Consider the following 14,660-nt stretch of genomic DNA (forward strand, 5'->3'; position numbering starts at 1 on the left):
TGGGGACATGATCTCAAGTCCCGGGAGGGAGGAATGAGCAATGACATCTCGGGGCTTGGAGAGTGTGGGATGAAATGAGGATCTTCTCCTACAAGCCCGGGACATCGCCTCTGTGCAGGATGAGAGAGGACAAGAAAGGAACTCGGGCCATCGGGCATTTTCTGCCTTCCCGAGAACGGCCACGGTGCCTTTCTGGGAAGGCTGGTGTGTTGGGCAGGAATCTGTACCTCTGGGAGCATCAGAATGAGGGGGGAGAGGCTGGTTGGGCAGTTGGAAGATCCCACCTCTGGCCTCTCTTGCTTCTTAGTGAAAAGCAGGACCTACACACAGGCACACACTAACAGGTGCAAGATCGACTGCGCAGATGAAGACAGATGGACAGGCATATATTGATGCACACAGGCCTGGCATGCACTTGCACCATTGTGTGTGTGTGCACATTTGGAGATCGGGTCTATTATAGATACACACAGCCAGATGATCGAGGCAGCTTGCCATTCTGGAATACAAGCAGTAGCTGCTGATAAGCATGTTCTCTTGATAGCCTGGGAGTTAATTGTTCCAACGCATGTCTCCGGGGAATGAGACAGCCTTCCACAACAATCAGCCCTCCCTCCTCCATCGGTCAGCTGCAAGTGGTGGGGCTCTGTCTGTATCTGAAACTCCCAGGATGGTTTCTGGCAAGTGCACACATGTGTTCATCTCCGTCTGCCTGCAGGCGGCTTTCCCACCCACGCGTCTTCAGTGCCCCCCAGGCAGGTTGTAATTTAGCGCTGTCAGCTAATGACACTCACTTCCCTCATGTGCCGCTGCAGGGCTGTGGGGGCAAGAACATGCTGCCTGCAGCTGCCTGAGAGGGTCAGCGACAGGAGTGGTAAAGGGACTGAGTCATGTTGGGCCAGAGGAGCACTGGTCCCCCTCCGGCCCCAAAAGCTTGGCCCCTCTGACTTGGAGCCTGACTCCCAGGGTTGCATAAGCTGGAGAGATTAGCAGGAGTTTGGGACACGTCTGCCTCGGGGCTGCACATAGAAGAAGATCCCCTAAGCAGAAACAGCCCCATTTGCACATTGGCAGAAGGAACCCAACTGAATGTGGAAAAAAGCTCAACAGAGGGCTCAAACCAAACAAAAAATCCACCAAAACAACACCTTTCAAGTTTAGCAAGGACTGAAAAATGAGTTTGAAAAACTTCTGGTACTCATAGATAATTTAAAAAAAATTACTTTAAAGACTCTTCCATTGAGTTAAGAAGCCGGGAGACTTTCAATATTTCCATTCTTTTAAAATTCTTGACTTTTGGGGCGCCTGAGTGGCTCAGTCGGTTAAGCGGCTGCCTTTGGCTCAGGTCATGATCTCGGGGTCCTGGGATCGAGCCCCTGCATCACACTCCCTACTCAGCAGGGAGCCTGCTTCTCCCTCTCCCTCTGCTGCTCTCCCTGCTTGTGCTCTCTCTCTGTCAAATAAATAAGTAAAAATCTAAAAAAATAAAAAAAATAAAATTCTCGACTTTTGAACAAAATAGAATTATTTCCTTATAAAATTACTTTACTGAATGGTTTTGCAATGGTGGTAACCAGAATAATGGCCCCCAACGATGTTCATATCCTAATCCCTTGAACCTGTGAATAAGGTACCGTCGTGGCAAAAATCAGCTGTGCTTCAGTTTAGGGTTTTGAAGTGAGGAGATTATCCTAGATTATTCAGGTGGGCCCAGTGAATTCCAAAGGTCCTCCTAAGAGGGGGGCAGGAAGGTCAGAATGTGAAAAGGAGACGTGAGGGCAGGGTCAAAGGCTGGAGTGGTGGCTATAAGATGAAGAAAGGGGCAACAAGCCAGGGAACCCAGGTGGCCTCTAGACACTTGGAAAAGGCAAGGAAATGAGTTCTCTTCTGTAGCCTCCAGAAGTGTGGAGCACAGCCTTGCCAACTCTTCCACTTTAGGATTTCTTACCCACCCCACCACCACCACTGTAAGATAATAAATTTGTTTTAAGCTACTAAGTTTGCGTGAATTTGTTTCTGCAGCAATAAGAAACTAATGCAACCTATTGTGAGTGATCGGGTCATGCCTGCTAGCTTAAAAAAGGAATGATTTTTTGGCTCCATGTAGATCTTCATACAGTTTCCTTGACTGCCTTCCTTTGTTCAGGTGAGCTTAGAGTAGGATTGCTTACATATTTTTCGCTACATGAAAAATCCCTGTTGAGAGGCTTAACTCTGTCTAACTACAATCATCTTTCTCCATCTTTGTTGGGGATTATCCTACTATATGAGTTTTCTAGTCCTGCCCGTACAAAGTGCCACAGACTGGGAACTTAAACAACAGCAATTTATTTTCTCATAGTTCCAAAGGCTGGATGTCCAAGAGCAAGGTATCGGCAGGGTCGGTTTCTTCTAAGGCCTCTCTGCTTGGCTGGCACGTAGCTGCCCTCTTGCTGTGTCCTCACATGGCCTTTCCTCTGTACCTGCCATGTCTGAGTCCAAATTTCCTCTTCTTATATGGACACCAGTCATACTGTATTAGGGCCCATCCTAAAATTACCAAAAGGCAATTTGAACTTAATTATCTTTTTAAAAGCCCGATTTCTGGTCACTTTCCTAGGTCCTGGAGGTTAGGGCTTCAACATATGAATTAGGGGTGGGGGGGGACACATTTCAACCCATAACATCTACACTAGGTACAGGTAGGAGAGAGTCTGTGCCAGTCAAGCAGATAAAACTGTGCATACCACTGAAGTGACATGTCAGGATGATTGACCATAATTCCATGTTATTTCTACTTTGGTATAGTCAAGTGGATCATGGTATGAGTCAATTGGAACTGTATCACTTTGTCACCTTCTGGCCCACAGGGAAATATGTTGCAGAGACCATTCAACTAAGATAAGGACAGGCCAGCTCTGGAGTGGCGGAAACAATCCCAGAAAAATCTTATGGGGTTGGGAAGTTGCGGGCTGTATAAATGCGGTTAGATCCCTACTTCACACCATATACTTTACACATACACCAGATGGGTTGTAGATCTACATGTGAAAAATACACTTCAAAAACTGGTAAAGAAAATAAAGGACAATAGCTACATGATCTTAGAGTAGAGGAAACCTTAAAAAAAAGAATTTACAAAGCCCCAACAATAAAGAAAAAGATAAATATATTTAACTATTTCAAATTTTAAAATTCTGTACAGAAAAACATATAAACTTCTACTGGCAAAAGATTAAAACCAGACTGGCAGACACATTTAATAGGCTAGGAAGTAGCAAACAAAACACATAATAAAGAAAAGTAGAAAAAATGAATTAACTGTCTGTAAAAGAAATGGGAATGGTCAACAAATAAGGAAACAAACAAAAAGATGCTCAGACTCAGAGAAGGCAAAGAGAAACAACAAAGGGAGACCATTTCTCACTCATTGTATTTGTACAATTTAGTCGTCAGTCTATCACGACTGTTGGCAAAGTTGTAGAAGAAATGATAAATCGTTGCTGGAAATGTGAATTGGTAGAGGCATCTTGGAGAAAATATTGGTGGCATGCAGGAAAATGTGTTTACGCCATGTGCTAGAAATTCTGCCTTGGGAATCACACTAGACAGCCTCCTGCATGGTGTCATGAATATCTTGTACACAACAGTATCTGGTGCACCATTTTTTGTATTGGCAGGGGAAAAAGGAAGTGACTGAAACATCCTTCAATATAGGAATAAAAAGAATGTGGTATTCTCCATGATGAAATACCATACAACAATTAAAAATAATAAATAAAATTGATATATGGCAGCATTAGTAGATGTTAAAAACATAAGGTAAAGTATAAACACAAGATACAGATTGATGGGATATATACAGATAATGTACTTGTGTTTTAAAAACCAAACCATACAGTGTGTGTGTGTGTGTGTTTTAACAGATGCACATATATGTAGAAAAAAAACTTTTCAAAGAAATGGAATAATACATAAACATTTGAGTCTCTAGGGGGATGTGAAGAGGGATGGGTGGGGGTTGGTGGTTTAGGGAACATCATCTCTCCTTGGCTTGCCCCTCCTCTCTCCTCCCTCCTTCCCTACTTTCCTTCCTTTCTTCCTTCCTTGTTTCTTCCCAAAAAAATGACAAGAAGCAAATAAGAAAAAAAATTAACATCTGTGAATTCTAAATTGTAGAAATAAGGAAGTTTAAGTGATTCCTTTATTTCACTATAACTTTTAAATCTCAGAAAGCAGAAACCAAGCCAAACCAAAGAACTTAGTATTTATATAAATAAAATAATAAACTGTAAAACTCTATTAAAAGAAATAAAGGAAAACTTGAACAAAAGAAGAAAAGTATTATAGTAAGTTTGCTGTGTTCTAGAGAGTGGGCCAACTTCCTAATAGCATAAACCAACTCCTCAAAGTTGGGAGCGCCCACTGGTTTTTGAGTTGGGTGGAACCTTAGTGACCATTTGCTGCTGAACCCCCTTTATCTACTTCCCTCATGAATGACCTCCAGTCTCTTGAAGTATTGTGGTAAGGGTGTCTTCTTCCAGTACCAGTAACTAGCCCTTCTGTTCTGGAGCAAGTGGTTCTATTCATTTCTCAACAGCTCTAACTATTAAGGAAAATGCTTCCTAATTTTGAGAAGAAATCTGTTCCTGTGGACTCCACCCTTTAGTTCCATTTCTTCTTTCTGGAGCAACAGAAATGAAATCCAATGTCCCTTTAACAGGAATGTCTTTCAAAATGTGAAGACAGCTACCCTGCATTTATGTTTTTATACCTAAAAATATAAAGGGCTTTTTATGCAAACGCAAACATGTGAGCATCACACGGGGACATCACCATAAAACTCTAACAGGCTGTGAAATTGAGCTTTTAAAATTCTCTTTGATAATATGGAAGAAACTAACCTGACAATACAGAGAGCTCAGCCCCTCTCAGCTCAGCCCCTCAGGTAGTGAATTTTTCTCTAGGCTTGGAGGCAAAAGAGCCCCCTTCCCCACCCCCATCTCCACCCCAGGAGGGAGAAGTACATAATTGATGAACAATCCTTATCAGACTTGAAAGGACAAAGATACAAAGGGGAACCGGATGCCTGGTTAAGAACTGATACCTCAAGAGACATAAGAGGAAGCTACATTATCTCCTTATTAATGGCATTGTATATTTTATAAGAGAGTAGCAATGCCTTGCTAATTTCAGTGCCAATGTGGGCTAACAAAGGGATCCAAATACTGACTTAGGAAAGTTTATCTTAAAGGTAAAGGCCTCTGGAGACATGGACCCTACTGTATCGATGTTTATTGGTTAGCTTCTTTTCCACCAGCTTGAAAAGTGACCAATGGACAAGAAAGGCTGTTGGCACTCCAGTTTGAGAGGCTATTGGTTGATGCTGCTCGAGTTACCTGAGATGTTATGTATCATTGTGGGTAGAAGGAAGGGAGAAGAAAGGAAAGTGAAGCTCAAGTTCCCACTGTTAGTAATGGAACAGGGGTTTCAACTCAACTTCCTGGAACTCAAATGTCCTTCATTTTGTTTTGTTTTAAACCTTACCACCCTCAGAGAGTGAAGGCATTCATAGCAATTATAAAAATATTTAATGGCTGGTATCAACCAACCAAAATGGACTATGGTTGCTCTGCCTTATGGGGGGAGGGGTACATCCTGGCCGGATATCTGCCCGCCCGTAGCTCTAACCAGTCATGCTCTGCCGAGAAGCCCTTTCCAAAGTGAAACCCAGGAAGTGTTGTTCTAATAAAGCTAACTGGATTGTCTTAGTGTTATAGAACGGTTTTAGTTCACATTAGATCTCTCTGAAGTTATATTTTATGCGTTAAACCACTTCTTTTTAAAACTTCTCTTTAGAAATCCCTTCAATTTGTTTTTGAATGCAGACCAAAATAAAGGAGGATGGAATGGGGAAGGGATGGCTTAATTTTTCTAAGTTGTGAGATGACTGACAAAGGTCGATCCTTCTCAAAGGTGTTTGGATGGCCTGAATTAAAAGAGGGGGTGTAAGCATTCTTTAATAGCTCCCCACCCTCATAGTTCCCTCTTTGGCGAATGGTGTCTTCTTAAAACCCCACTCCCCATCTCCACCTGTTGCCTCAGAGTCATTTCCAATACAGCTTCCTCCATGCAGTCTTCCTTTTCTCCTTACCAGATTCTATCTGCCCCTCCTTTCAGTTGTTAAGTCTGTTTTCTAATCCGGACATGGTCCAAGCGGGTAAATAAATCTTCAGATGGTGATTCCCAGGCAGCATCCCTAACTTTGGGGGTGTTGTGACCACCTACAATGGAAAAAAATTATTTCACAACATTTCCCTACTGTCTTCCCCCCACCCCACACATATTGCTGTATGTTTATTTGTTTTTGACTAAAGTGAATTAAAATCAGTTTTGTTTGGAGGATTTCACAACACTGACATTTTTGGAGATACAGTGGAGAAAGACTGAAGATGAATGAAAACCTAACCACCATGAGCATCTCACGAATTTGTGGGGCTTTTCCCCTTAGTTGTGCAAACTCAGTCCAGTGGGATATAAAAATGAGTGCTGCAGGAAAGCATTTTTCTGTTTGCCAAAAGGCAGTGGTGTTGAGTGGCTTGAGAGACCACAAAATCACATTTCTCCACTCAGCACTGGGAACAATTGTAATGGGAAAGTATATTACCAATTCACATCACCTGGGTCCACTACAGCCAGAGAAAAAGAGATTCCAACCCAGTCACTAATATGCAGTGGATTAACTTGCTGTGAGTGTTTTTCTGGGTCTTTCTGTTGTCTTTTGATTCAACCACATAATTGCCTAAATTAAGCAGTGGAGAGTGCCTGGCTCCTTAGTTCTTGGGCTGCTACCCCCTTGAAATTACATCGTTTAGATTAAGGAAGAAATGAAAGCAAGCAGGAAGGTTCTGGGTTGGGATGGTTGTGGACAGAAACTTTAGTGTCAGTCCCAGCTCTGCCCCCAGCATTTCAGGTGCATGAGGTCTTGCTGGTTTCTCAAGAACTTCCCTGGTCTGATGCCCACTTGAGAAGTTTGTTCTCCCAAACTCAAACCTCAATAATTATAAAAACTTATTGGAAATGTTTTCAATATTTTCAAGCTGAAAATATGCCTATATATTTTAAACAACCCCAAAGGGATTAAGAATGGGAGAATGTCAGGGCTGGGTAAGAGGCTGCCTCATGCTGAAGGCCCAGGTGGGAATGTGCCAATGTCAAATTATTGGATGAGATTTCTGAGCAAGAATCAAATATTTTAGTCCTCCTGCATTTGTGGAAATTATTTTAACAGGGAGCAGCGGTGGCACCAAGACAATGATCTGTTTTCTCAAAGTCCAAGTAGAGAAACTGTATGGCTCTATGTTTACCTTCTCATTAAAAATTTAATCATTAAGATATTCTACCTGAACTATGAAAGGCCAAGAGGTAGAGCTCTGTATTTTAAAATGGGGGGGTCTTGAAGACCCCCAAAATGGCTTAGTAATAGATCAGTGATCTCCAGCCTCGAATGACTTCCACATATATAAATTGCAAGCCAGAAGGAGACACTAAGGAGAAGAACAGAAGGGTTTATTTGGAGTGTACCACAAATAATTATAAGTTATGGGAACAGAGAAGAAAATGAGACATGTTGATTAGAAACACCAGGATGAATTGGCATTGATTTTGCTGTACAATAGAAAATTTGTTTCAAATTTTCTTCCAACAGATGCATAGCATGGTGAGTGAGGAATTAAATTTGATTCCAGGTTCAAATTTAAGTTTGGAAATAAAATTTGGGAAGGTATGCCTGATTTCACAGAAACTAAGCAACTTCCTGAATAATCTTACATAAGGTATCCAGTTGAGAGCTGATTGGATTATCTAGTGTCTGTAGGCTCTGAAAAATTGTTCTCCTGCTTTTTAGTATATGGTTAGCCTGTTTTGTTCACTTACTAATGCATCCTAATATTCTTCCCTGTGAATCTTGGCATGTCCCGCCACAGCCTGGTTCTCACAGCAGGCTCTTAAAAAAACAGGAGTTTCCATAAAGCCCTTGCTTGTTATATGGCGACGGAACATCAAATCATGCATTCTGCTCAGTTAAGCTGCGGCTGTTAATTTTCCTTCAGGCCCTTAATAACTGGAATAAATACAAAAGTCACATATTGTGTTTCTTTTTCTAAATGGAGAGCTCGTTAGCATCATCAATTCTGTACCACTTCCTTAAAGTGGGATTTGACTGCTTGTGGAGCTGAGCTTTTTCCCAGAGGGACAGGCCCACGTGGTCTTTTGACCAGGGAGCTCCATCACCCAGCCGGCCAAGAGTGCAGGCACAATGCTGGCCTTCGGCAGGACTGGCAGGTTGGCATGGCCTCTGGTCTCAGTCATAGCTGCTTCTGCAGCCCCCTGAGAAGATCCTGTATCCTGGGCATGTCCTCACCCTGGGCTCCACTGGCTCTCTCCTGGGGCTACTGTTTAAAAGCCACTCATAAAATACTACTACTACTACTAATAAAATAAACATAAAAACAAAATAAGATAAAAATAATACAAACCACTCATACCTCACCCCATTGGCCTTCCTCTGCCCTAATCTTCAACCCAGAACCATGTTAAGTGTTCCTGTGTCCCTGCTCCCAAGCCTCAGAAAGGTCCCCGTTCATGGGTACCTGCTCACAAGGTTGTGCTCAAGAATCCCTACAGGGCTGATGAGCAATAGCAGAGAGGCCCCAGCCCACTGCCCACAGTGACTCCTCCTACCCTTGGGGCTCCCCTGGGCCCTTAGCAGCCTCACCTCCTCACAGCACATTCTCAGCACATCTCTGGGTCCCACAGAGAAGACAGGGCCACCCACTAGCAGGTAAGCGCCGCAGAAGATCATGATTGGGCTCACTGATGCCCCCAGTCCTGGAAAAGTGCCCAAGCAATGCCTGGGACTTCATCTGTACTCCACAAAGTGTTGTGACACCTTGGGAGAATCCTCCTCCTCTTTTCCTCTTTCCTTCCCTCCAGAAAAGAAGACATGGCCTCTCTCCTCATCAAGGATGACCTCAACCTGCCTCATCACTCTCTCCTCCAGAAGCCTGGTCCTCCCTGGTTTTCTGCCCAGGATCCTCTTCTTGATCTTCTTCTTACCCTCAGCACCATCCCCTTTCTAAGTGGCATTCTCTTTCTGCCCCCCTTTTCCCCAAAGTTTGAAAACTTGTTTTTATCAGGGTAAAGAGAAGTGCTACCACTTCAAGAAGAGGCAGGCGCTCTCACGAGGAGATAAGGGGGAAATAAAAAAATAAAAGATTTCAGATAAAAATTGAGATTTTTGCAGGCTACTCCTGAAAAATGAGAAGGCCTGGCAATGCCAGACCCATAAGTCCCCATGTCAACAGGCATCAGCTGTTCCTTTCCAGAAGGCCTTGCACCAGACAGATGCGACAGAAGTCACCTCCAGCATACTCTTCTGTCATGTGGCCCTGTCGCTCTGCCACCAAGAGACAGGGTCTAATTCCTCTCCTTCTGAATCTCCACTGGCCTTGGTGATTTGCCTGCAACCTAGAGAAGGCAGTGGGAGAGAAGCTTCAGGATTTCTGAAGCTAGGAAAGCTGGGGGTCTGCCCGAGAGGGCAACTGCTTCCGTGGTTGGCATGTAGAAATAATGCTTTTTAATTCTGTTTACAAAACTATCACTGGCTACATAATCTTGATGGACAGACACCCACTCTGGTCCCTGTTTGTAGAGCTGGAGTTTCTTATGCTGAACTTGGCAGCAGGCTGTTTGCATGACTGGTTGGAGAGAAGACAAAGAGCTACTACTGAACTCTTTCAACTCTGTCCTTCAATCAAACGGGACCACCTCCAGCTCCTCTCACCTTTCTCTACAAAAACATCCCAACCATCTGACCAAAACCCACCTGAATTTCTCCAACATCCAGAGAAACCACACTCCAAAAGATTCAGAGCCAGCAGAGACAAAGATGCTTTGTTGATGAAGGACTTACTGACATATTTCTGAGAGATTAATTGGCATCAGAACATGAAGAGGGGCTGGGTGAAAAATGCCTTCTATAAAAGATGTATTTAAAAACCTGATTACAAATATAGTTCACATTCATTTCAGAAAACTCAGGAAACACAGAGGAGCACAAAGAAGAAAATCAAAACCACCTCTACCCTCACATCTAGAGAATATATACTTCTTTATTTTTTATTCTTATAAGTGGAACAGATAATGTTCCAAAGATCAGATCTTATGGTAACCCCCTGTCCTGCGTCATATTATACACATTTCCTCCTGTTACTAAATATTCACCCACAGTATAATTTTATGGATGATTTTATACTTAGTACTCTATTGGGTGAATGTATTATAATCTAGCTAATCATCTCCTATTGTTTGACATTTGTTTCCAATTTTTTTCCTAGTTATGAACATCCGTCCTTGCCTGCATATCTTTTCAGAAGTCCATGATTATTTGCTGGATAAATGTCTAGAAATGGGATCGCTGAGTCACAGGTACAGTTGTTTTTTCAAGGCTTTTGATATTATCATCAAATTGTCCTCTAGAACTGTATTCTCACCATTGGGGTATAGGAGTGCTCACTTCACCAAATCCACACTACCTGGAAAACATGTCCTTATGGTTTGGCCAATCGAGAGTTGTAGTACTTTGCATTTAACAATAATATGCCAATAGACAAGGACCAGACACTGAAAATGGTGGGGAGAACAGAGGAAATCTCTGAGAATATAGAATGGCTCTTTTATAGAGAAGGAAAGTGAGACCCAGAGAAGTAAGCGATTTGCTGAGTTACACAGATAAACAGCTGGAGTCTCATTGACACTGGACTTGAGCATAGTCACTGGCCTGCAACACAGTGACCAATCCTGGTCACAGCGTGGGATCAATGAGTTAACAATTGTCCCAAGCTTACCTGACTCTCCTTGCCTCCTACCATGGTGAAGCATTATATTTAGGCAGCTGCTCATCCTGGTCATGAAAAGTCATGATGCCTAGAAAGTTCTCTATGACCTTAAAACCAGACCCAATCCTCTTCATGGTGGCTTTTCAATATATATTCTGAATCTGGTCAAACCTGCACACAATGAGACTTGTATCAGGCTCAAATAAGGGCTAACTGGTCTGAGCAAGAGCCCAGCTTCCTGAAAGAGAGCGGGAGAGCGCATGCGCATGCCACAGTATCTCAAGGTCGAGATGCATGACTTGCCGCACGCGGAGACAGCTGGTAAAGCCGAGAGAAGCGTCCTGTGTGTGGCCTCTGTGCCCTGAAAGCTCATCCCTCATTTCTCTTAGGGAAATTGGGGCTCCTCCCTGGTTCTTCAGGCATTGGCTTCTGAGGTGCTCCCCACTGCCGCCCACAGTTGGTGGCGCTCTTCCCTCCCCTGCCTTCTGTGACATCGCCCGTCTCTTTTGGTTTTTGTCCTACTTTCTGGTGTTTATTTCAGGGTCTCTACTTTTCCTTTTGGTCTTAAATATGTGGCACAGATCTCAGATCACAAACTCAGAGATGTTCATTATTTTAATTTTCAAAATAACCGCTTTTGCCTTCTATTTCAAGCTCTCATTTTGCCAGGTAGTGGAAACTGAAATTCGGTGGACTCAGGGTCATCTCAGATCCTTCCACTGGCCTGTTCGCCCCTTCCCCTGGAATTCTTATGCTGAAGGGAGGGGCGGTGGGGGGGGCATCCGGTTACCAATCATCATCCTCAGGCACTCACACACTGGCACACCCTGGGGCTTCTGTCATTCCTGTCAGGTCCCTGTCCTCAGCAATGTATGTCACCACAGTGTCCTCCTGGGGCCCCTGAGCTCTTGTCAGAACTGGCTCTCTCTCTCTCTCTCTCTCTCTTACTTCTGTGCTACTCTGGGACACATGGGAAATATCCAGCTACTCTCAGCACAGAGGCAGGTGCAGGGAAACTGTAACATGTGACTGGGCCATTTGCCTGGTGACATGCCAGCCAGCTTTTGCTTCTCTAGTACTCATGCTTGGCATGGAGGCACACCCCCCCCACCTTGGCTTGCCCCCTTTCAGGAATGCTCATGAGAAGTAATTCTTCCTAAAGAAGAGTAGCGTCTCGCTCATGGATTCCCCATGCTCTTGGACATTTCTGTCATTCCCATCCCACTCCACAACCCACCTCCACCTTGGCTGGGTCAGATTTTGAAATCCTTACTTTGGGATGCTCCAATTTACAGAATAGAAGAAGGAGCTGGTGAGCATAAAGGAATGTCTGATACTAAAAACACTACTTCTAACATCACGTTGTCCTTGTGCTCCCCGTGGATCTTCTCCCAACCCTTGACAGGGACTTGACTCCCTGACATCCTTTCCAAGATGGCTCTCAGTCAGCTCTGGTGTGCTCCTATCACTTCTGAGGAGTTTCACTCTCAGCAGTTCTCTTGAGGTGATGGCGCCTCCCATGTAGCATGGCCAAAACAGAAATCCACTTCTACCTCTCTTATTACCTTGTTCGCCCCCATAGAGTAAGAGGACATCTCCCGCCTCCACCCCCACTTGATCCGCGAAGGGCTACCCCACCACCCTGCCACCTCTTTTGTGGAACTTTCCCAGCTACTTTGTCAGTCCTCAGTGGCTTCCTTCTCAAGTCCTAGAGCACTTATCTTCACCCACACCTCACTGAACATGGGCTGCTTGGTATTATTTTGTGAGATACTGACTAGATCATGACCTTCTAAGGGGGCAAGGACTCTGCCTCTTTCACGGCTGTATTCCCAGGATCTAGCACAGTACTGGACACACAGTAGATATTCATCAGACATTTTCTTAATAGATGAATTCTGTTAACAAGATTTGAGCCTCCTCAAAAGAAGAAGTTGTGCCTTACACCTTTAGAGAACCCCAGAACCTAAAAAATCCATGGTGCTGAGTGGGTGCTTGTGTGTGATGGTGATGGTGATGTGGGGAAAGCATACAGAGACCACCCTAGAATTGAGAATGTATTTTTATGGAAGTTATGGAAGTACCCATAAAACATTCTCATTACTGAATACTCAAGCCGGCCATATCTGGGTCCTCTATATTAACTCCTTCTTTGACAAAAAACTTTGATTTTTTTATTGGGGTATCTGTAGCACAATAGCCTCATTCCACACATGTCTAAAAACAAACAACCAAATAACACACATGTAGTGAGTACCTAATATGTGTCTAGCACTGGGCTTGGAGAAATGGAAAAAGGAAAAGAAATGATGAAGATTGCTTCTGGAGAAGGACTTGTTTCCCAGAAGTTATAAGTCTAGTTGGGGAGTCAAGTCATACATACCCCAAATAATAACAGGGCAAGAACTGGGTTACATATCAGAGACCAAAAAGAGGGTGTAGTAGCTAAAGAATGAGCAAATGAGAAATCCTTGGAAGAATCCATGAACGCGTCACAGACATGAAGGAACTTGGGTTGGACCTTACGTGGCGAGGTCCATAGTCACATGAGAATGGCCTTGTGAATGTCCAATGGCTTTGAGCATAAAGAGAAACACTCAATACTATGTGTGCTTAATCTAGTGCACAATTTGTTAATCTCATAAGCCTATTAAATATTGTTCTCCTAAAAATCCAAACACCATTTACCCAACCAATAACGTAAAACTTAGGAATTTCCAAATGAAAAAATTCCCTGATATTTAAACATTGATTACAAACTTCTTTAATCAAATTTGCCTAATAAAAGTACTAGTACCATGGAGCTCTTTGTTTCTTTATTATTTTTCTACTTATTTTTATTTTGATCCATTCCTGAGATTTCAGTGACTATACAAGATAGTAATTTCTCTACCTTCCCAAGGTGATGATAACTTATCAGAACCAAAGTCAAAATATCCTCTCAGCCTAATCAAGACAGCAGGTTTTAGGTTCTATACCAACTGACCCTTGTTGGGATGTAGGGTGTGGTTACAACACCCAAGGAAATTCAATTCTGAACTTCCAAGCTGGGTTCCTTTATAAGGGAATTTTGATTTCTAGTTTGCAAAATCCCTCTCTTCACCTTGGTGCATTCACCCTCCACCCTCCTCCACCCCAGCTCTCTGCCCTGAGGGCCTGACCTATACGGGCTCATAGATGGCATGGAAGAGACTCTACCTTCCAGTTGCGCTCAGCTAGCAGGGTGCTCAACCTAAGATCAGAGGTCGGCAGTGGGGTGGCACCTGGTCTGACTTCCCTGGCCCCTCACTGTAAAATGGTCTTGGCAGGCTTTGTCCCTCATCGCTCTTCTCGAGCTGTCCTGCTCCACATGACCCTCGTGTTCCGTATTCTAGGGACCACTCCTTTCCTCGTTCTGTCAGGTAGATGGAGGAGACAAGACAGCGCCAACGCTGCATTCACACACCACCCCTTGAGGTGCTGGTCAGCCAGCCCACACCTTTGTAATTATCGCCTCCTTGAATGATCTTATCTTGCCAGGCTACTTGTTTCCTGCTGGGGTCCTGGCCGCGGCCTTGGTGGGGGTGGTCATGTGCTTGGATAGTCTGGATGCCCCAGGGGCGGGTAACTCTGCCCAGCTAGCCAAAGGCAGGGACCAGAAAGGCGTGTCAGAGGAAGTACATTGACTTTGCAAGATGGCAGCCAGGTTGGTCAATGCAGCGCAGATGGCTGACCTCAGGACCTGCCTGCCGTGGACACCCTCAGAAGTAGAGGAACAGGGGATCGTCCAGCAGAGAAAGACAT

Source organism: Phoca vitulina, unplaced genomic scaffold (assembly GCF_004348235.1).
Source record: "Phoca vitulina isolate PV1807 unplaced genomic scaffold, GSC_HSeal_1.0 scaffold95, whole genome shotgun sequence".
NCBI lineage: Eukaryota > Metazoa > Chordata > Mammalia > Carnivora > Phocidae > Phoca > Phoca vitulina.